Below are 23,367 nucleotides of genomic sequence, written 5' to 3' on the forward strand. Positions count from 1 at the left end.
ACAGAGGCGATTGCTAATGCCAAAATTTTCCCTACGGAGAAATAGATACTTCACGAAAACTTGCGAGAATATTCCGACATATTAAAAACAAATCTGTACAGAATCCAAATTTCAGATATAAACTACTGGTAAACGATTGGACAACTTACAAATGTAAATTGTACGGCATACCGGAGAATCATTTCCGAGAAGTTAAGAAAATAATTAAGGAAATGGAAGAAGACGGCATAATAGCTAAGATATCCAGTCCATATTTAAACCCGTTGGTTATAGTAATGAAAAGTAACGGAAAACTGAGAATATGTTTGGATGCGCGCCAGATAAACGGAAAATTAATACCCGAATATAATCAGTACCAAAGATTAAGGATATTATTAAGCGATTTAGAGACATGAAATACTTTACGACCATGGATTTCACCTCTTCATATCATCACATCGCTTTAGAAGAAAAATCCAGATTGTTGACAGGATTCATGTTCGACAATCAAACGTATGTTTATTGCAGATTTCCTTTTGGGATCAAGTATATTTGCGCAGTCCTAGTAAGAGCTTTAGATAGGAACTTGACGCCAGAAGTGAAAGAATTCTTGACTTATTATGTGGATGACCTTATATTAGCAACCAAAACGTTCCAAGACCATTGTGACAGCCTGACGAAATTATTCGAAAATCTGAGGGCAACAGGATTCAGAATAACCCTAGGAAAGTCAAAATTTTGCCAGGAAGAGGTATTATTTGTCGGGCATATGATTGATGGCACAGGCGTACCACCGAACCCTGTAATAAAAATTAAGGCCATATGCGCATTTTCTCCTCCGAAACGGATGAAACAAGTTAGTCAGTTTCTTGGCATGACCCAATTTTTCTCCAACCATTTCCAAGACTATGCCCGATCAGCAGCACCCTTACAAGATTTATTAAAAGCAAATAACAGATGGAAATGGGACGAGAAGGAAGAAAAGGCATTTCAGGAAATCAAAACGTTGTTGTCGAAAAGCATAAAATTAGGTTATCCGGATTATGAAAGAGAATTCATAATTCAATCAGATGCTTCCAATATAGGTATAGGGGCATGTCTATACCAGGAGGAAAAAGACCAACCTCAGAAACGAACATATCTGAAATTTACTAGTCAAAAATTAAGAAGTCATGAGTTGAATTACACGACCACAGAACAAGAGTTGCCGGCGATAGTATATGCTCTACAACAATGGAGGAAAACTATCTATGGTTATCAGAAAATAATTAGATCGGACCATAAAGCACTGATATTTGGGCTCAAGGCTGCAATGGCAAGCGAAATAATAACGAGGTGGATGTTGTTTACTCAACAATTCCAAATAAAGATTGAGTATTGCAAAGGGAAGGATAATGTGTTGGCGGATGCTCTAAGTCGCAATCCTGTTGAAACAGAAGAGGAAATCCATAAAATAGAACTGATCCCATAGGATGAAGAGTTAGTGGAAGAACTGAGGGACTTGAAAAACTTACAACGTGTAGATGAGAAACTGAAGCAAATAATAGATAGATTGGAGGACGAGAATTTGCGAGGATGAGGCAAAAGCGAGGATAATGAGAGTATATGATATTAAACAGGGGATGTTAATGGCTACGGTGGGTAAAGACCAAGGAAAATGCGAATTGTGTTGTATGGGAAAACCTGAAAGATTATTATCAAACAGGGGAACACAATTCACGTCTGCAAAATTTAAAGATGCAATGACGGAACTTTTAATCAAACACATCTTTTGTTCGGTGAGACATGCTGCTGCTAATCCGGTAGAGAGGTGTATGAAGGAAATAGCAAAATTCTGCCGTATTTATTGTTCAGACTGTCATTGGAGATGGATAGACATTATTAGAATAATGGAAGATAGTGTCAATAACACAATACACGAATCCATTGGACAGATACCGAGCATGGTACACCATAATATTCGCCCCACAGGACCATGGGATGCAGTAGTCGAATTATCCATCGATCAGAGACCAAGTCAGGATGAAATCAACCAACTGGTTAGAGAAAGGATGTACAGACAGTGTCAAAGACGGCTAAGAAGAGTATAACACAAGAGGTTCCACCCTAAACTGAAGGTGATCTCATATTGAATAAAAACCCACAATTTCCAGTGTGTCAGTCAAAATGTCCTGAAAATTCATGCACTTATTCGACGGACTGTTTGTAATAAAAAAACGTTTAACAATAACGCCTATGAAATACGCGATATGGATGGAAAGTACAAAGGTATTCACAATGCCTCTAACATGAAAATATATTTCAAGGAGTAGTGAAAGAAATGTAGCCAAACGTCCCAGTAAGGCAAAGAAGATACGAACAGCTACCACATATGAAATGGATACGACATTACATCCGAAGGAATTAGAGGGAACACGCACCAGAGTACGTAATGAACAGCGAAAAGTCACATTGTAAGACTAAGAACGAGTAATGTAAATATATGGCAAGCAATATATTTAAATCGATGTAGGGGAAATAATGTGCCATTTCACTGTCCCAACGTGACCTATGTGGAACTAAAATGGAGGACAAGTCGTCAAAACGTCAATAGGAAAATGTCAGAGTAGGACTATAAACCAAAAGAGTAATGTTTTCGTTGGGCGATTGAAAAGAGCGGAGCGTAGAAGGCAGTGGTAAAGAAAGAAGTAGGAAGATTGTTACGAATTATTTTTTCAAATGAACGTTCATTTCGTACTACAAGAGAACGTCGAGGAAGTACTGAAGAGGAGAGAAAGTAACGTTTTAATAAAATATTATACGATAAATAGATCATAGATTGTCCACGAACTATTCTACGGATTACCAGCACTCAAGAATACAGTATTCCGCAAAATTAAATAGAATATAAAAAATTTCCGCATCACTACGTCACGATTCCTACCTAAGGCGACGTGTTAGCCAATATAACCAACTCCAAGAGGCTACCTACCAAGAATACCGACAGAACGGAAGAGAAGAAAATACATATATTAATAATTAATACAATTCGACTAGAATATTCATAGACGTGTTACAAATTTTAGAACAAGTCTCAGATTAATTTCTAAAGAACAACATTCTTATATTATATGTAAATTGAAGTAAAACATATCCATAAAATGACAGCATTAACCAAGCTGACGTCTTGTTTTGTTCCAACGGCTCGAGACACCAACCGAATGATGAACTAAGAAAATGGAGGCGAAGCTACCTAGAGGAAAGCGGCGCGAGTTTACGATTCTAGACCATGAGGCCTGGTAACCAGTCGAGACAAGCCCAGATGTCCCTAACCAGCTGAGGGAGAATGCCGTGAGCCGAACCCGCATGTGCAAGAACCCGGACATGAAATGACAGCGTGGGATCCAGAGCAGAGATAGGTCCTTGAGTCATTTGTATTTAAATGGTATTTTATTTTTGAAGTGCTATCTTGATTGATACAAGTGAAAATAAATATATGAGAAGACAACTTCTATAGATAGGTTGGAGGTCGATAGGTAATCATCGAACCTGAATGTCAAATCCATGTGTAGGATATTAATAACCAGTGATAATTAGCCATGCGTTTGTAATGCTGTCTATATTTAATGAACAGAGATTAAGTTTTTCTCCAAGTGAATTATATGTGAATTTATGGTAAACATTAGGTTTTTGTAAGTGCTTTTGACACCATATAACAGTCGAAATGAGATCGTAAGTAGGATTTTTTGTTGGCTAAATAGAATAATACGGTAATATTTCATGTAAATATTGAAAGATTGAGATTACAACGGAATGATAAGGTAGAAGGTCAATGGTGACAGTATGATATATGTCAATTTGGAATGAGTTAACGCGTGTATTATGATGTGAGGAGTTATATGAGATGAATTGTGAAGCGATGTTTATATATGTATAATGGTATGAGGTTATGATAGTTAATGTTGGTGATGATTATTATTTCATCGTGAGTGAAGTCATAGGTTATTTTTAGCGATGATAATACTTCAAGTTACGTGCTTATGAGATGATGGATGATGACAGTTTGTCTTCAGTCGACCGTTATTCCTTGATTTAGCCGTGAATAGCATATGATGCGATCTCAGTAACGCCCGTATGTTGATGTTCAATTTGTGGATTACCAGATAATTCCTGATGAGAAAAATAATATCAAATTAACCCACATCCACATGTTTCGTGTAATCGTAGGAATTCCCATACTGATTACGAAAGCTTAGGAGCTTATTCTGAAAATTTATCCGATATCACTGGTGACTTATCTTTATAACTGAGGATGGTTAATAGCAGTTAGAGTCTTCGTACATGCTGGACCACCTGTGTATGTATACAGTATGATTTGGTTACAGGATTGTCAGGTGTGCGTGATAACACAATGTTATGACGAAGATATGCACTTAAATTAATTTATACTCACAAATATGAGATCACTTCATATAATTTTTGTTAAAGTATGGTATTTGATCGTATGATTCGTGAAATATAATGACTCAAATGGGTTATCTTTGTCTCTGCAAGAAGGCATACCAAGAACCATGAAAGTTTACTTGAAGGTATATTGAACAACCTTGAAAAAACCTTGAAAAACCATGAAAGTTTATTGGAAAGTTTACTAGAAAGTGTATTTGAAAGTGTGATACATGTCTAGTGTTTTAACATTTTCTGAGTACATATTCTCATGTTAATCCAGATACTCTATTCAAGTATGAAAATGCTTCAATTAAGCGAAGATATCTTATTATAGTGAAATTAACGAATGCTAGATGAAGACGAGATGAATGTTAGGAGGAATTTCACAAGGATTTATAAGAAAAACCTGTGATTCTAATTTAATTTTCTTTTATTGCGATGAAGTATGAAAACTGCGTCCAATATTTTGATGCTCTCAATCAATGATACCGTACATATTGTGATTCGATATAGTTTCTTTTGTCTAATTAGATACATCTAATGTTTACAATTTAATGCTTTCCAATTTAATGATTTCAATTTAATGTGTTCCAATCTAACATTTTTAATTTATTATTTTCAACGTAAGTACTTCATATTTTTCAAGAACCTTTAAATACTTCTTACCTACATTCTCAAGGGAGAATTTATGACAACTTTTAACTTCAGACTTACCTTTATTTTTTCTAAAATAAATACTACATGGTAAAAATTAACCAGTCTTTCAATGACTTCTACTATATGTGCTTTGATTTACGTGAAAGCTAGCGTATATTTTATGTACCGAAGGTGGAAACTAATTAGGGATACGGGTAGCAGACGTCCACCGCGTAAGTTAGGTTTATCCACTTGCCTGTCCGGGATCTTTTTCTCATGCGGGACCCATAGCCCATAAACCCTGAACAGCGAGAAGATGTGATCAATTTCGAGCTAGCCTGGATCTCGTGCGTCCCAACCTGGACGCGGAAACGGCGCACTATCTAAGTCTTGGTTAAGTGCTGACCCGAGGAAATAACAGTGAAGGTGCAGCCAACATTTGAAGAGAAAGGGACTCTGGATCACGTCTTACAAATAGAGACTCCTGAATGTTTTCTTGATCCATCAAGTTATAGCTCATACTGGAAACATATTTTGTGTCACTGCCCGGGTCTTTCGTTTTATATACAACGCACTGATGTACACACAGATGAACAAGTGACCTGCAGAGTATCAGTATCAGAATCTCCTGACATGTTCACAATACAGACATATTCTATGTTGGTGGATTATCAATTACCTCCTTCATTTCCAACACTCTGAACATTTGGATCCCAGGCGTTCTTAAAACATCTTGCAACTTTAACACGCTGATAGCTGCCTTAATAAAACAGACTCTGTATTTATGGTTTATAATGGCAATTATGCCATGACTGAGTGACTTAACTGCTGGTTGTGTTGGGTGGCATAAATACCACCTCTACATTAGGTAATTCCGGGTCATAAAAACGATGCACCAAGCAGTGAGCCAAAGTCAGCAAAATAATTTTCTTCTGTAGAGCCATTCTCTTTCGTACCTTCACAAGCCAGCTACAGAAGAGAGTAGTGGTCATCTATGCTTTGTTATAAGTGTTGTAGTTGCATGGCAAATTGAAGCTGCTGGTAGTTTTAAAGCACTGTATTTTTATACTTTTAAAAGACTAGTGCCTTTAATTTTAAATATAACCAGACTATAAGCTCTGAAATGCATTGTGGAAAAAATTAAAAATTATGACATAAACAGTACTAAATATTTCATTGTGGCTTTAACTTTTTCAGAGCCATCTTAATTTCAACATAGTTTTATTGTCAGCATCTCTCTGCTGTGTTTTCTGCCATGGCATTTTATGTCCTTCACCTTCAGTGTTTCTTATTGGGCATCAGATTAAAGAAGACTCCCACTCCATTCATGTTAAACACGTCTTGCAGGTGGTAGCGGCAGCATATGGACTGAAACTCCCGCACCCACTTTTCGTTTGCCCTCTTCCGTGTTTACTTTATTTGCCTTCCCACAGATACTGACAGCATCAATTCTATATCTCTTCAGAAAGTGCAGAGCTAGCGCTGGGAGCACACAAGCCTTTTGTTGAAGCAGAGGACCAGAAAGTGGGATATGGTGTAAATGCAGGGGCGGTGCGTGGTATTGTTGCAGGTTTGCACAACTCCCAATAAGTTTACGCTTCATTTGTCATTTCTTCCTATTTTTCAGTTTAATAAACCTAACATGTACTCTAAAATGTGTTAAAACCAAGCACCTTTCGTCGTCCGATGTACTAATGCTTCGTAACGAACCATTAAACTCCGCCGTCTTCAAATCAATCTTAGGGAGTTGACTTTCCTACGCCAACTCCCTAGCGCACAACGCGCCGCTGCTTAGTTTCAGCAGGGTCGAGGTTAAACCTGCATACGATGTATAGCATCAGGTAGCAAGCCCGCCAGTATCGGTCCTAGGGAGTTGCATGAGACCAGCAAGTCCCCTATCGGAAAACAATTCCAAATGTCCCCGTTAGATTGCACCACTCTGCAGAGATGACTTCATCCCTGCTTTCTCTCCTCTCGCAACGGTAATTTCTTTTCCACGCCACTCGGGTAAGGGTAAGCTCCACCGCACCAGTAGACCGCACCATTCACAATGTGACCAACATTGGTACTTCATGGGCAATCATAACCTTTTTTAAATCCCGAAATTTGTCTTGAGGATATACTTTCGGAGGAAACGTTTTCTGAACAGCATAACTTCATGTTATACATATGCCAACCCACTGGCGTAGCCAAGGGGGGGGGGGGGTCAGTGGGGCCGCCCCCCCCCCAAAAAATGTTTCCTGAACTAGACGGAGGATCAGCCGTTGTTTTACGTACGGTACGAACAACTTAAAAAGTTACGCCGAAATATTAAATTAACGTAGCGACAAAGAATCTACTAGCAAGGCTCAATACGGCCATTCATAATTCTCAATATTTGTACTGCTTGAATGAAAGGAAAACACTTAGGATTGCGATGCGCGGGGATACTTCACTGTAGAGGCCTCGGTATTGGGAATGCAACTGTGTGTTGACAAATGCCAAAGATGAGGAAAAGGGCAATTAGCCAGGGATTACTCAATAGGGGGCCGGAACGTGACCATCGAGATAACGGTGTCCACGGCCAGAAACAGTTGTAAGCTTACAACATCGTGTCAGCTTTTGCAGATCGGTTCCAGGAAACTGGGGTTGTACCGTGGTTGAAAGATGTTTTGTGTTTAAGTTGCAGCGTTCGGAAGACTGTGACAGGATTGTGAGCTGCACGTTAGTTCTTTATTTTGTGCCATATAAGTAACTTTATTTGAAGACGGACCGTTTTGTCACTAAGGGTAAAATAATGTGCACCCTCGGTAAGTTACGATTTTTTGTAATTCTAACAGTTGCAAGACAGATCGCAGATGCGTGCCTTAGTTCTATAGGTAGGTCTATATATTTTGTCAAATGCCCGGGGACTGATTGGAACCTCAAATGGCACCATCAAAAGTGCATGTAACTATCTTGTAATTAGCGGACGTGATAACTCAGTTCCAATAGTTCTATCTTCTCATCAAGACGGCCGAGACTTGAGTCGCAGTCGATGCATGAAACATTTTTTAAATGGCAAGTCACGTTCTATTGATTCAGATTCTACTTAAAACACTAGGTCGCGTGCCTTACCTTTCTTTAGTACTTTTGAGTCATAACCGCATCATTTATGATGGTGTATTTTGAGTATCAACCATTCTTTGGGCTTACCTTGTACCTTAAATGGTGAGTGGATGCAGTGGCGTACCCACGAAATAATTTCAGTGGCCAAGTCTAGGCAAGTAGCGTGGAATACAACTTTTCCCTGGAAGGGGTTGTGGAAAGAATTAGAATTAGCTTTACGTCGCACCGTAGGTCTAATGGCAACGATGGGAAAGTAAAGGGTTAGGAGTGGGAAAGGAGCGGCCGTAGCCTTAATTGTATGTTGTATGTTCAGTCTTCAGCCCTAAGGCTGGTTGGATCCTCAACAGCTCCGCCATCAGCTGTCATTAAGGTGTGAAAATGGGAAACCACGGAAAACCATCTTTAGGGCTTCCCAGAGTGGGGTTCGAAGCAGATGCAAGCACACAGTTGTGCGCCCTTAACCGCACAGCCAACTCGCCCGGTGGATATGAAAATAAAGCCGGTCCTACCAAGTGCGGTGACGGATCTTCTGTAGATATTGATGGTTTTGATTGTTACCATGTAATTATATCCATCAATCGAAATCATAGCTTCTGTACTCTAAACGGCTGCATTATTGAAATTGTTCGTAAAATTGATAATATCGTTCTTCGTTTGTGAGGAAGTAGAACCTTCATTTTTTTTCTAAAAAAGGAACCACTTTGGTACTACGCCCCGTGAAGGTGACTACCTGCCAAGTCGTAGATATTTCGATCACGGGAGACTCATGGCCAACTCTATTGCACCCCCAAACAAGGCAGTATCTTCACGATACCATGCCTTTCTTAACTCTGTCAATGGCGGGCATCGAATGCAGGACGCCTTAAGTCTAATTCTAAAATAAGGAGACCTAAACGTAACAAGCCGACCCCGCGGTGTAGGGGTGGCTTGCCTGCCTCTTATCGGAAGCCCCGGGTTCGATTCCCGGCCAAATCAAGGTTTTTTACCTGGATGTGAGGACTGGTTCGAGGTACACTCAGCCCCCGAGCTTACAATTGAGGAGCTATCTGACGGTGAGATGGCGGTCCCGGTCTAGAAAGCCTAGAATAACGGCGGAGAGGATTCGTCGTGCTGACCACAGGACACCTCGTAATTTGCAGGACTTCGGGCTGAACAGCGGTCGCTTGGTGGGCGATGGCCCTTCGGGGCTGTTACGCCATGGAGTTTGGTTTGGAAAAGTGTACAGAGAAGGAAGCGACACCCCTGCAAGGCTCTTTAGCTTCCAACTAGTTCTTCCGTCCGGTCTCGTGCATTTAGGACAGTTGGAAAACGTACGCCTTAATAAATGCTCTTCATAAAACCTGTGCAAACATACTAACTGAATCTATGTATAACAATAATCACAAACGCCTCCTTTTCATGTGGTTCAGTTGGTTGAGTCGCTGTCCTTCTGAGTCCGAGTTCGCAGGTTCAAATCTCGACTTTGGTCGGTGGCCCTCAAAACGGTGTTGAAATGGCACCAGCTCCATGTAGTTGGTTTCTGGCATGTTAATAAAAAATATAGATACGAATATTAGCGTCATAAAACTGTAACTTTATACTACTATATTCTGCACCCCAGGCTTGCGATGGAAACGAATTAACAATTGGCTTTACGTCGCAACAACACTGATAGGCCTTATGGTGACGGTGGGATAGGACAGGCGTAGGAGTGGGAAGGAAGCGGCAGTGGCCTTAATTAAGGTACAGCCCCAGCATTTGCCTGTTGTGAAAATGGGAAACCACGAGAAACCATTTTCAGGGCTGCAGACAGAAGGGTTCGAATCCACTGGCTCCCGGATGCAAGCTCACAGCTGCGGTGCCCTAACCGCTAGGGAAACTAATAGGACAAGGTAAACACTCCCTAGCATATGTTGTGACGTATATTTTTCTTTACCAGCTAACAAAATATCCATACCCATACCCCTTACATTCTATATTTATTTATTTATTAGTGCCTTTTTTACAGTGGCGAAGTTAGGGCTCGAGGCCCTCTCGTACACTTAACCACATATTAATCACAATCTTAAATAAAATACGGAGATACGTAAAACAGTTAAAACTACATAAATTAATATAATTAAAAATAAATTTAAATTACTAACTAAATTAATATTTAAAAGTGCGGCTCCATGGCTAAATGGCTAGCGAGTTGGCGTTTGGTTACAGGGGTCCTGGGTTCAAATCCCAGCAGGGTCGGGAATTTTAACCATCATTGGTTAATTTCGCTGGCACGGGGGCTGGGTGTATGTGTCGTCTTCATCATTTTATTCTCATCCCGACGCGCAAGTCGCCTACAGGAGTCAAATAAAAATACCTGCACCTGGCGAGCCTAACACGTCCTCGGACACTCCCGGCACTAAAATCCATACTCCATTTTAATATTAAAAACTCTTAAAAATGACTAATCCTCAGGCACGTACACATTCACACTTCAACCATTCAGTCAGCTGTCCTCAGCAGGTAGTCTCGGCAGGTGACCTTAAATCTTGATCTCTGACCTGAGCTGACAGGGAATTTCATAATATGGCGCCGATCACCACAAATTATCTATTAATTTTATTTGTGCGGTGCAGTGGAATAGAAAGAAAGGATCTAGAACGTGTATTTAAGCTGTGAAATGATGATAAAAGGTGATATTAGAAGAAATATACAGTGTCTGACTTTCAGCTAACACTCCTAAACACCATTGTAAAAGTGTGTAGCTACCGGCATTTATCAGGCTTCAACCATGAGACAGCCTGATAGTATGGGGTGGTATGAACTTCGTACCCGACGTTGTAAATAAATCGCAGGCAGGAATTCAGTGCTCGTTGAAGTTTAAGTGTTTCTTCTCTCGCCATATCAACTAAAACAACGTCACGATAATCAAGAATAGGGAGAATGAGTGTCTGTATTAGTTTGGCCTTTAGCTCCAATGGCAATATATCCCTCTGCCGTTTAAGAGGGTGAAGCACTCCAAAAGTCTTTTTAAGTATTTCTTTCGTGTGACCAGAACAATCAAGTGTTTCATTCATAATTAAGCCGAGATTTTTAACCGCTTTACTGTAGGGAATAATGTTACCATTCAGTAGGATAGGCGGGATTGCGACATTGTTTGAGCAGCTCAGTAATTTTCGTGATCCAATTATGATTGCCTGAGATTTTGTGGAGTTTTGTATAAGAGAATTTCGTTGTGCATATATACTGAGTCATCGGAGATCATTGTTAATATCTCGTCTTGCAGTGTCGATATGTTATTTCCTGTCACGGATGGTATGTCAGTGATATAAATACAGAAAATTAAGAGCCCTAGAATACTGCCCTGTGGGGCACCACTAAATTTCATTTTCCATTTTGACGCCTTGTCGTTTACTGTTACACGCTGTTGATGGTTACCCAAATAATATAAATATAAAACTAAAGTGCAGCCAGGTCGAAATTTAGCAGTTCCATTTACTTTATCATAGTCGGAATTTTTATAGTGTCAAAGGTGCTACTGAAGTCAGGAATGATAAGTATAGTGATCAGTCGTTTGTCTATAGCGTTTCTTCTTACCTTCAAAAGTGCTGCCGCGGTACTGTGACCCTTCTTAAATCCAGATTGCAAAGGGTCCAAAGCAGCATTTTTATTTAGGTATTCCAGAACTTGCTCGTATACTAAACGTTCAAATGCTTTAGAAAGCGTAGGGAGTATGGACACAGGACGAATGTCAGAGAGTGATTGTGGGTCTAAACTCTTAGGTACCAGTATAATATTCAATATTGTCTGTCTTCCAGACAATAGGGAAAATTCCGTTTAGTAAACAGTAGTCAGTATGTGCGTCAGTATAGGCAGGACAGCACCCATAATGTTATGTATAAACGTAAGAGGAATATCATCTACACGTGGCCTTTGATTTAATCGAGTACAAAGCCTTTTTAACCTGATTTTCTGTGACACTGTGAAATGTGAATGGTGGATTGGCTGGAGGGGAGGGCGGTGAGTCGGTGCAGTTAATTGGGGTAGGTTGAATATTTATTCTACTAGAGTAATCGTTCAGTTCGTCAAGTAGAATATCAGGAGTTGTCTAGCTCTGTTGATGTTTTCCTATTCCCAGAGCTCTAAATTGGTCCCATGCGCGATTGGAATTAAAGTTGTTAGCAAAATTCCGGAAATATGCACATTTTTAAAATTTCTGATTAACTGCTTTGTGCGATTTCTTAAGATGCGGTAAGATTCTAAGTCTGTGTCATCTAAAGTTTGTTTATAATGTCGAAATAACGAGTCACGGTGGGCCATCATTCTTTTGTTTCAACATCTATACTAGACTTAACTAAAATTGGCGTCTGACAGGTAAGGTTGGAGGGAGGAGCACTGCACTGCCATTTCACGATGTTGCCACATTCCAGCATTCCTTTCTACATGCTCTTACCCCTCGCTCCCGGCTCACTTGTTCCCTCCTTCATTCTGACCGCTGTGATCTATTGTAGACTACCTGGCCACGCGGTGTCGTCCCATTTACGATCACTCTTATACAAACAATCAGGTTCTTATCAGTGACATACAAACAGTCAGGTTGCTGTGAGGGAATTCCTTACTGAAGGATTGGTACAGGAAGACATCCCTCAAGTAACTGGCGAAACTGGGAATCTTACGAATCGAATGTTGAAAGTCATTAAATTCCAATTAGAAACTTACTAACGGCCACTCACACTGAATTGCTTGCGACAAGATCTAGTTCACAAGTGAAGTGAGAGGTTTGGCAACTCCCAGCAAGACGAGCTGCCCTGAAGTTTTATCTCCATGGCAACCGCAGTCGTCCCACCCTCGTTTCCATAGCAACCACACAGCCACTCCTTTTATCCCGCCTCGGCAGGCAGTAAACGGACCTCCCTCTAAGAAATGTCAGACGCCAACTCTCAGTATTAGCAGTATAGCCATGGAGAAGAAGGGCGAGAAATCTTTATTCGACGTTTATGTGTGTGTTTCTTTGCCGCATTAATCGTATAAAATGTCACTTCTTTATAGCTTATCCCATGACCATTATTATAATAAAATTACCGCATTTATTTTATGGCTTGGGGACTGGGTGTTTGTCCCAACATTTCCTCTTCATATTCAGACAACATACTACACTACCAAGCACCAAAGAAACACACAGCATTGATTATATCCCTCCATATGGGATTGGCGTCGGGAAGAGCAGGGCCAAATTCACATGTGCGACACACTTCGCACCCGTGACTCCACAGATGTGGGAAGAATAAGAAGAAGAAGAAAAGAAGAAGAAGAAGATGATAATGATGATGATTACTACCAGCTTCTGGAATCCGCACGAATCCACCACTCTTACTTGGAACCAAGGACACTCATTTCCTTTTTAGGTATTCTATACCACCTAAACTCTGGAAGTTTGGACACCTATCAAAATAAATGCCCCCCCCCAAACTGAAATCCTGGCTACGCTACTGTACCAACCGTAAAACGAGCTTTGTGCCAACAATGTCACATGTTGGTAAACGGCTGGACTATTGCGACATGGAGTTGTTGGTGTTAATATAGACGTTATGTTTACATTTATCACGTGCAGGTCTTGGTGTGTTTTGAGGTGATTGAGTGTTTTGGTTCTAGATAATTTTTTTTGTGCGTTATTAAAACTGATGGATCTAAATTGTGAGTAAGAGTTCGTCACAAAGCTGCCGGTGTCTGTGTAGTTTAGTTTCAACAAATAGTGTATACGATTTTGGACAAACTGAAACCTCGCCATGAACTATCGTCCATCTATTTAGCACAAGAAAGCAAAACAAAGTCACCTACGTACAGGCCATGAAGGCCCTTGTAGGAGTGGAAGGTAAAGATTTCCACCATTGTGGTTAGCTCTACGCTTGGCCACCTTTTCCCCTAGGAAACTGTTCAAAACTGTTCGGAGAGACATGAAAGACACGTCCACGACAGATTACAAAATGGCGCCGACCGAAGGTATGGGCTATGTAATCTATATCAAGCAAGGAATAGTCACCTGTTATGATGACTCAGAGGGCCATATACGTCATGGAATGGTCAAGTATTCGAGTAAAACGGACAGTGGACGGTCTACAGTATTGTTTTCAAAAAAATAGAAAAAACATTATTATTAAAAAAATCTTCATCTTGAATTTTCACGACAACGAGAGCGGACGCAATCACCGACAGCGGAATAATTCTTTAGTAGAAGCAAATGAATCGTGCATAAGAAAAGAAATATTTTAACGATTGATAAGAATAAAGAATAAGTTTTCGTCTAGATTCAAAAGCAGTTCAGACGAAAATAGACGTACTGAAGTCGTTACATACGAAATTGCAGATACATCGAAGAGCTACGGAGAAAAATAAAAATAAATAAAATTAAGGATTAAAGATGTCAGAGAAGAATAGCATAAATGGCTGTATACTGTAATATAATCTTCAACTTTGAGACTGACAAGAATATGATCAAGATGATGTGCTAAATTCACGTGATGGACCGACCTGGGAACAATTCATCTTACCATACGACCAGACAATGACAAGGAAGGCAGTGGGTAACCATCCAACCGAGCCATGACGGAGGAAGGCAACGGGAATCCTGATAGTACTTCCAGAACGAAGGAGCGGATGACGTGCCAGATGTCTGATCCGTGACCGAACCGAAGACCCAACTACATCCATTGGGAACGGAACAGCTGGACCAGGGACAACCACGAGCGAGCTAAGTCATTCATAATATTTTATTGCATAATTTTTGGTTTGCCTACACATGTACCTTAGGTATGTGCCGATGGGCTAATTGTAGACCGATAAATATGGCAATGCAAGTGAGGATTACCAACGATGTGTGAGATAATTAAGTTCGTAGTTACGATTTAGTAATATAGCAATAGTTTATGCTATATCGACCAGAATACTTGTAGGAAGCGTGAGGTTTGAAGAGAAATGTGAAACAGCTGATTGAAATGACATACTGCGAGATTATAGAGATTTCATTGAAGTAATGCTTAAAGTTGACGTCACGAATGGTTGTGCGCGGTGTAGAAAGAAACAAATGGAATTACGCATTGTTTGGTTCATAGAAAGGGCATTGAACTCGTTCGTAGGTTATGAGAAGCTCTGACTTGTAAATATTATTAAGTAACTGTGTGGTATTTCAACGTAGTCGTGAAGTTGGGAACGCGATATATTATTATGGAGGCTACGGTGTTAATATTAAATGGATGTTGTAATAAGAATATGATTATGGTAATTGGATGAAAGTTTCGAGTTATATATATATATATAGTGATATGAGATGGTTTTACGCAATGCAGGACCATCGTGTACCTGCAAGTTAAGTAATGCCACACTACAAGTTTAATTTATGATTTGTTTAAGTAAGAGTGCCCACACCGCTGGAGCTACACAAGCCAAGGTACGAACTGGATTTTCTATTATAGATGTATGCTCGTGACGTAATCGTATGTCAGTGTAGATGATTTATAATGAACATTAGAATACTACGATACTTTGAATAGCTGTAGTTAACCAGATACATTACGACACCGACATATATGAGATTATGTTTCTAAACCTCGCGGCATAGCGCTTCATAGTAACTGCATAAGAGAGAAGTAGCTTGCATTGTAGTTGAATGTTATTGGAAGATAACTAAAGAAAGGGACATTGAACCTAAAAGGACATGTGTAAGACAGCCAAAGATTGTGTTGAAATTAGATAGATAGCTAGATCGATTAATATTTCTCCGTTTGATCGTACATTTCTTTAACGAACTTCAGCTAGGGAAAGGCTAGAGTAGGAGCCGTATTTAACTGGCACTAGGAAGGAATGCCTTAGTTCGTAAGTAGTTATCCAAGCACAACGAGATCGTTGCAACAAAATCATGACTTCGGATTTTCACTTGAAATTATCTTAATTTACTTAGATCTATTTTTGATTTCTTTTAATTTATTCATATCTATTTAAATGTACTCCAATTTATTCAGACTTAACTTATTAGTGTATTTGAGAGGCATTTCGGCTGGATATTATGTCCAAGTGAGACTGGTTTAATCAGACTAAAGAAAGTGAACTATCGGAAATAGTTATTTGTGTCGATGTTATACTTACATTGCAATTGCGAGGTGGACCTCAGATGTGTCCAGTGATCTATTGTAAAAGTGTAAATATTGAACTTCTACTTCACAAAGGAACTGATCTGCTTAATAATTTAAATACTAAATATTATTTTCGTTTATTTACGAGCCAGCGCTGACTCATTCTCCATACGTATTTTCAGTCAATTTTAAATAATGCGTCGCATAATATGGAAATTTAATAACTTAATATTTTATTAATAAATATCTTGTTATTTTTCTATAATTGCTGGTGTCATGAATTCTTTAATTACTGTCTAGTTTGTAAGTTAATTAATGGCTAAAAAAGGTACCGTGTAATTAAGTGTTCATTTAACTATGGTAAGTTCTCTCGAAGTCAATACTCTGATAAGGTTGTCGGCAATGATTATTATTATATCGTGAGTAACGATAGGTGTCACCCGTGAGTTGGAATTTTCTTGAACTCACGTAAAGTGAATTCTACAGTAAGATTACATGTCTTACTTGCAACAAGAAAACCCTGAGGTATCCGCTGAGTGACTCCATTTCGTCAAACTAGGCTGCCCAACGACGAGTAAAAAATGGAGGTATCGGGTAAAGAATGTTAATCCGTCTGCGGTTACATTTAATTGTCGCACCAACGTGGGCCAGAAGAGAAAGACACCGCGGGAGTGTAACACATTTAATTGCCGTACCTACGTTGACCAGAAGAGAAAGACACCGTGGGAATGAGATACATTTAATTGCCACACCAACGCTGACCAGAAGAGAAAGACACCGCGGGACCATTACATTAATTATCGTTACAACGTGGACGATTAAAGAGGAATACCCGAGAAAGGAAAATAAAGGAGCGCCAATAAGTGCTTACATTTAATTGCCTTTCCAATGTGGCGCAGAAGAGAAAGACACCGCGGGATCGTCAAGAAAGAGATTGAATATTAGTATATTTTCAGCTAGCTCCCATACTGCAGGTGGGAAGAGAAGACACCGTGGGAACGTATTGTAATGGAATACAATAAGTACAGATAATCTTGATCAATATAGTTAGTAATGTAGAGGTATTGTATGGAAAGGATTTATTAGGATTGTAACATTTGCAAGACATATGACGAGAGTTTGTGAAGGTGAAGTAGGTGTAATATATATGCGTATATAGTTATATCAGATGAAATGAACAATGTTGAGGAGTAAATGAGGATTCTCAAATGCTAATTTTTTCTTTTTCTGGTCAAGTTAATAATAAGTTAATTTTAAGTTATATTTAATGAATACTCCACATGTTAAACACTATGTAGGCTTGTGAATATTGAATGTTGGCTAGATGCCACATAGTAATAATTTATTTTCTTCTTTTGAGATCAGTTCCGGAGTGAATTCAATATAATAAAATCCGAACTCATGGTCTAGTTGTTCATGGTCTACCTGGTAAGATGATGCTGTTCTCCAGCAAGGTCCATCCATATCATAAGTGATTGGAAACAAGAAACTTTAAGCTAGTGCACAATAGTGACATAAGAGACTATTTTAGCACAAGTAGATTAAGGAGTTGTGAATTGTGTTATATATGTGTGTGTGTTTATATCCTGTGAACTTGGAGAATTGCTAGGAAACTTAGAGAATCTTAGGAAAATAGAGAAATTGTTAGGAATTTAGAGAAAGCATACTAAATAGAATTTTACTTGACGGAAATATGGCGATGCAAGGAAGAGTACAGTCCAGAAGGGGACAGGAAGAAGAAATGAGAGAAATACAGGAAAGACATGAGGGAACCCCGATATGGTTCTTAGAGTATTTGAAAAAGCAAGAAGAGAAGGAGAAAAAGCAGGAAGAAGAAAAACAGAAGGAGAAAAAGGAACGCGAAGAGAAGGCAGGAAGAAGAAAAGCAGAAGGAGAAAAAGGAACGCGAAGAGAAGGAGAAAAGGCAGGAAGAAGAAAGACAGAGAGAGAAACATGAACGTGAGAATGAAAGGAAAAGGCAGGAAGAGGAGAAGGAAAGAAGACGAGAAGAAAGGGAACGAAGATTAGAAGAATGGCAACAAAAACAAGTTGAGGAAAGAGGAAAGGAGATACGGGAATTGTATAAGAAACAAGAAGAGTGGCAACTTAAGCAAAAGGAGACTCTGGAGGAAATCGTTAGCAGAATAGAAAGCGAACATAAAGGGATGATCCAAGAATTAAAAGGGAAACAGGAAAAGATGATTGAAGAATTTTTTGGAGTTAGGAATGAAATACAAGGTTTACGTGCCGAGCTGACCGAAACCATGGAAAATAAAAATAAAGAGATGCGAGAGGAGATAAACAGAATGAGAGCAGAAGTGGCACAGAATCCGAATATCATGACAGCACAGGTGGATGAAGAAATTGCCAAACTGACTAACAAGCTGGAGGAAATCAAAGGCAGTAATGAGAAGAAAGGGAAGAAGTTAATGAAATAAAGAAAAAGATAACAGAAGGTCAGGAAACTATGAAGAGGTTAGAAGAAGAGAAGATAAATGAAATAGCGAAGGGCATGGAAGGACTAAGCCTGAAACAATAAGACTTAGTAGGAAAATTTAACAGAGCTTCAGACCAAGTAGCTGACAAAATAAACGAACTGAAGGAGAAAATAGAAAGTGATAAGGCTGATTCGGAGCGGAAGATGGAGAAGACCGATGAGGAAATGAAGCAAATAAGGAAAGAACTTCAAGAGATTAGGGTAGAAAACCAATCGGCGAAATCCGTGTTGTCGAACTCAAGCGAACGGCAAAGAGCTATGGAAATACAAGTACAGGAAAGAGAAAACACACCTTCAGTAATAATCGACTCGAGTAGGCGAGATATGGAAATGATGAACGGAAGCAACCAGAGTGATAGCACTCCCATTATTAACATCATTAAGAATTATGATGATCGACCCAAACACTTCGACGGATCAGCGAAGATCTCTCCCAAACAATTCCTTAGAGATATCGAGGAATACTTTAGGGAAGGGAGAATACAGGAGGATAAGAAATTACGCATAATCGAGAAGCACTTAGATGGCAACCCGAGTATATGGTTTCGAGCATTTAAATACACCTTTCACACTTACGATGAATTCAAAGATGCTTTTCTGAGAAAATTCTGGGACTCAGAAATACAACAGCAGTTGAGATTGGAGCTCTACTCTAGGAAATTTTCTAATGCAGGGCAAACACGCTACTCCGATTTCTTTTCTTACCAGTTTCACCGTTTCCAAAACCTAGATTGCGCACCAAGTGAATTAGAGGCGATTAAGACTATACAGAGACAACTACCGTTAGAGGTGCAGAGGTTGTTAGCCGCCACGGATATACAGACCGCTATAGACATGGAAAAACGGCTGAGACAGATTGATATGACATCATCATGCCTGGTAGAAAGAAATCCCAGAAATATTAGGCAAGTTGAGGCGATCAACACCATGAGCCATGAAAGCACGAGTGGTAGAGTGAGCAAATCTGATCAAGACAGGACGGAGAATCATTTTAACGCACAAGATAAAGCACGAAAAAGACATTGTTGTCGATGCAGCGGAGAGCAACCTGCGAGATGGGAACCAAGAGATAACAGAAGTAACCAACAATACAGGAATAACATTCGTTATAATAGAAATAGGAGCCAACCGTATCCTAGAAACAGAAGATGGTATAATGAAAAACGACGGCCTAATGAGTACAACAGAAATGAAGAAAATAGAAGATATATACAAGATCTCAGAGAGCAAAGGCAAAATAAGACCCGGTGGGAGGATGCCATTAGAGACAAAGATATCAATGGAGACCTCGAAGGAGCAGAGAGTCTTGAGCTCCAAGATTACAAGAGGGAAAGAGAAGAGGAGAGATGGAGAGAAAATAAAATGCAGAGGGATACGAACGATTCCGAGCCATCGGAAAGAAAAAAAACGCCGATGGAACAGTAACTCAGCAGGAAGATGTAAATAGTCAGGAAAACAAAAAACATTATCAAAATTCGTAGTTGGATAATAACACAATTTGATCACTGGGACATCCGACCAGAAGACTTGGTTCGAGATGAGACATGCGATACCAAGGAAGCCAGATCCACAAGAAATAGAGACTATGATAAAGGAAAAACTACAGGAGCAGTCACGAAAACGGTTAAAGAGGATCCAAAACAAGAAATTTCATGCACCATACAAACGTGGTGATCTTGTATTAATTAAAACAGTACCAATGTCTAATGCACCGATTAGAGTATGTGCGAAGTTCCTACCTTTATACAATGGTCCATATAAAGTTGAGCGTGTGCTAGGAAACAATGCATACGAATTAACAAGCATGAATGGAAAGTACCGAAATGTACACAATGCTTGTAACATCAAGCCTTATTACCAAGAAAATGAGACTAATGAAACAACAGAACTAGAAGAACAAAAGGGCTAAGAATGTATAAACTACATACCAATATCAAATTCGCATACGCAAGTCATTTGAAACTTTGATTCATTATGTTTATTTAAGGAAAGAATCAGCTGATTATATAAGCACAGTCAAGCATAGCAAAGAACATTTCTAAATTAGGAGCGATAATAACCGGTCGATATTTAAAAATCGATTAGCCAGTCGCTATACGACAATGAATATGTATAAGAAGCGAAGGCACATTTATGATTCGAGTTTAAGAAAGGAAAATATATTGTGACCAATATAATTTTTTCGTGACCGGGGGCAATAAATGTGCCCGTTCGCACGTCCACGACAGATTACAAAATGGCGCCGACCGAAGGTATGGGCCATGTAATCTATATCAAGCAAGGAATAGTCACCTGTTATGATGACTCAGAGGGCCATATACGTCATGGAATGGTCAAGTATTCGTGTAAAACGGACAGTGGATGGTCTACAGTATTGTTTTCGAAAAAATAGAAAAAAACATTATTATTAAAAAATCTTCATCTTGAATTTTCACGACAACGAGAGCGGACGCAATCACCGACAGCGGAATAATTCTTTAGTAGAAGCAAAGGAATCGCGCATAAGAAAAGAAATATTTCAACGATTGATAAGAATAAAGAATAAGTTTTCGTCTAGATTCAAAAGCAGTTCAGACGAAAATAGACGTACTGAAGTCGTTACATACGAAATTGCAGATACATCGAAGAGCTACGGAGAAAAATAAAAATAAATAAAATTAAGGATTAAAGATGTCAGAGAAGAATAGCATAAATGGCTGTATACTGTAATATAATCTTCAACTTTGAGACTGACAAGAATATGATCAAGATGATGTGCTAAATTCACGTGATGGACCGACCTGGGAACAATTCATCTTACCATACGACCAGACAATGACAAGGAAGGCAGTGGGTAACCATCCAACCGAGCCATGACGGAGGAAGGCAACGGGAATCCTGATAGTACTTCCAGAACGAAGGAGCGGATGACGTGCCAGATGTCTGATCCGTGACCGAACCGAAGACCCAACTACATCCATTGGGAACGGAACAGCTGGACCAGGGACAACCACGAGCGAGCTAAGTCATTCATAATATTTTATTGCATAATTTTTGGTTTGCCTACACATGTACCTTAGGTATGTGCCGATGGGCTAATTGTAGACCGATAAATATGGCAATGCAAGTGAGGATTACCAACGATGTGTGAGATAATTAAGTTCGTAGTTACGATTTAGTAATATAGCAATAGTTTATGCTATATCGACCAGAATACTTGTAGGAAGCGTGAGGTTTGAAGAGAAATGTGAAACAGCTGATTGAAATGACATACTGCGAGATTATAGAGATTTCATTGAAGTAATGCTTAAAGTTGACGTCACGAATGGTTGTGCGCGGTGTAGAAAGAAACAAATGGAATTACGCATTGTTTGGTTCATAGAAAGGGCATTGAACTCGTTCGTAGGTTATGAGAAGCTCTGACTTGTAAATATTATTAAGTAACTGTGTGGTATTTTAACGTAGTCGTGAAGTTGGGAACGCGATATATTATTATGGAGGCTACGGTGTTAATATTAAATGGATGTTGTAATAAGAATATGATTATGGTAATTGGATGAAAGTTTCGAGTTATATGTATATATAGTGATATGAGATGGTTTTACGCAATGCAGGACCATCGTGTACCTGCAAGTTAAGTAATGCCACACTACAAGTTTAATTTATGATTTGTTTAAGTAAGAGTGCCCACACCGCTGGAGCTACACAAGCCAAGGTACGAACTGGATTTTCTATTATAGATGTATGCTCGTGACGTAATCGTATGTCAGTGTAGATGATTTATAATGAACATTAGAATACTACGATACTTTGAATAGCTGTAGTTAACCAGATACATTACGACACCGACATATATGAGATTATGTTTCTAAACCTCGCGGCATAGCGCTTCATAGTAACTGCATAAGAGAGAAGTAGCTTGCATTGTAGTTGAATGTTATTGGAAGATAACTAAAGAAAGGGACATTGAACCTAAAAGGACATGTGTAAGACAGCCAAAGATTGTGTTGAAATTAGATAGATAGCTAGATCGATTAATATTTCTCCGTTTGATCGTACATTTCTTTAACGAACTTCAGCTAGGGAAAGGCTAGAGTAGGAGCCGTATTTAACTGGCACTAGGAAGGAATGCCTTAGTTCGTAAGTAGTTATCCAAGCACAACGAGATCGTTGCAACAAAATCATGACTTCGGATTTTCACTTGAAATTATCTTAATTTACTTAGATCTATTTTTGATTTCTTTTAATTTATTCATATCTATTTAAATGTACTCCAATTTATTCAGACTTAACTTATTAGTGTATTTGAGAGGCATTTCGGCTGGATATTATGTCCAAGTGAGACTGGTTTAATCAGACTAAAGAAAGTGAACTATCGGAAATAGTTATTTGTGTCGATGTTATACTTACATTGCAATTGCGAGGTGGACCTCAGATGTGTCCAGTGATCTATTGTAAAAGTGTAAATATTGAACTTCTACTTCACAAAGGAACTGATCTGCTTAATAATTTAAATACTAAATATTATTTTCGTTTATTTACGAGCCAGCGCTGACTCATTCTCCATACGTATTTTCAGTCAATTTTAAATAATGCGTCGCATAATACGGAAATTTAATAACTTAATATTTTATTAATAAATATCTTGTTATTTTTCTATAATTGCTGGTGTCATGAATT

General features: G+C 39.1%; 1 protein-coding gene across 1 annotated transcript in view; it reads left to right on the forward strand.

Moving 5' to 3' along the window:
* The window catches only part of LOC137498203 (prolyl 4-hydroxylase subunit alpha-1-like), a 698,966-nt gene that overhangs the window by 616,174 nt on the left and 59,425 nt on the right, over positions 1-23,367 (forward strand). The gene's annotated exons all lie outside the window — the stretch shown is intronic.

This window comes from Anabrus simplex, chromosome 1 (genome assembly GCF_040414725.1).
Source record: "Anabrus simplex isolate iqAnaSimp1 chromosome 1, ASM4041472v1, whole genome shotgun sequence".
In the NCBI taxonomy this organism is placed as follows: Eukaryota; Metazoa; Arthropoda; class Insecta; order Orthoptera; family Tettigoniidae; genus Anabrus; species Anabrus simplex.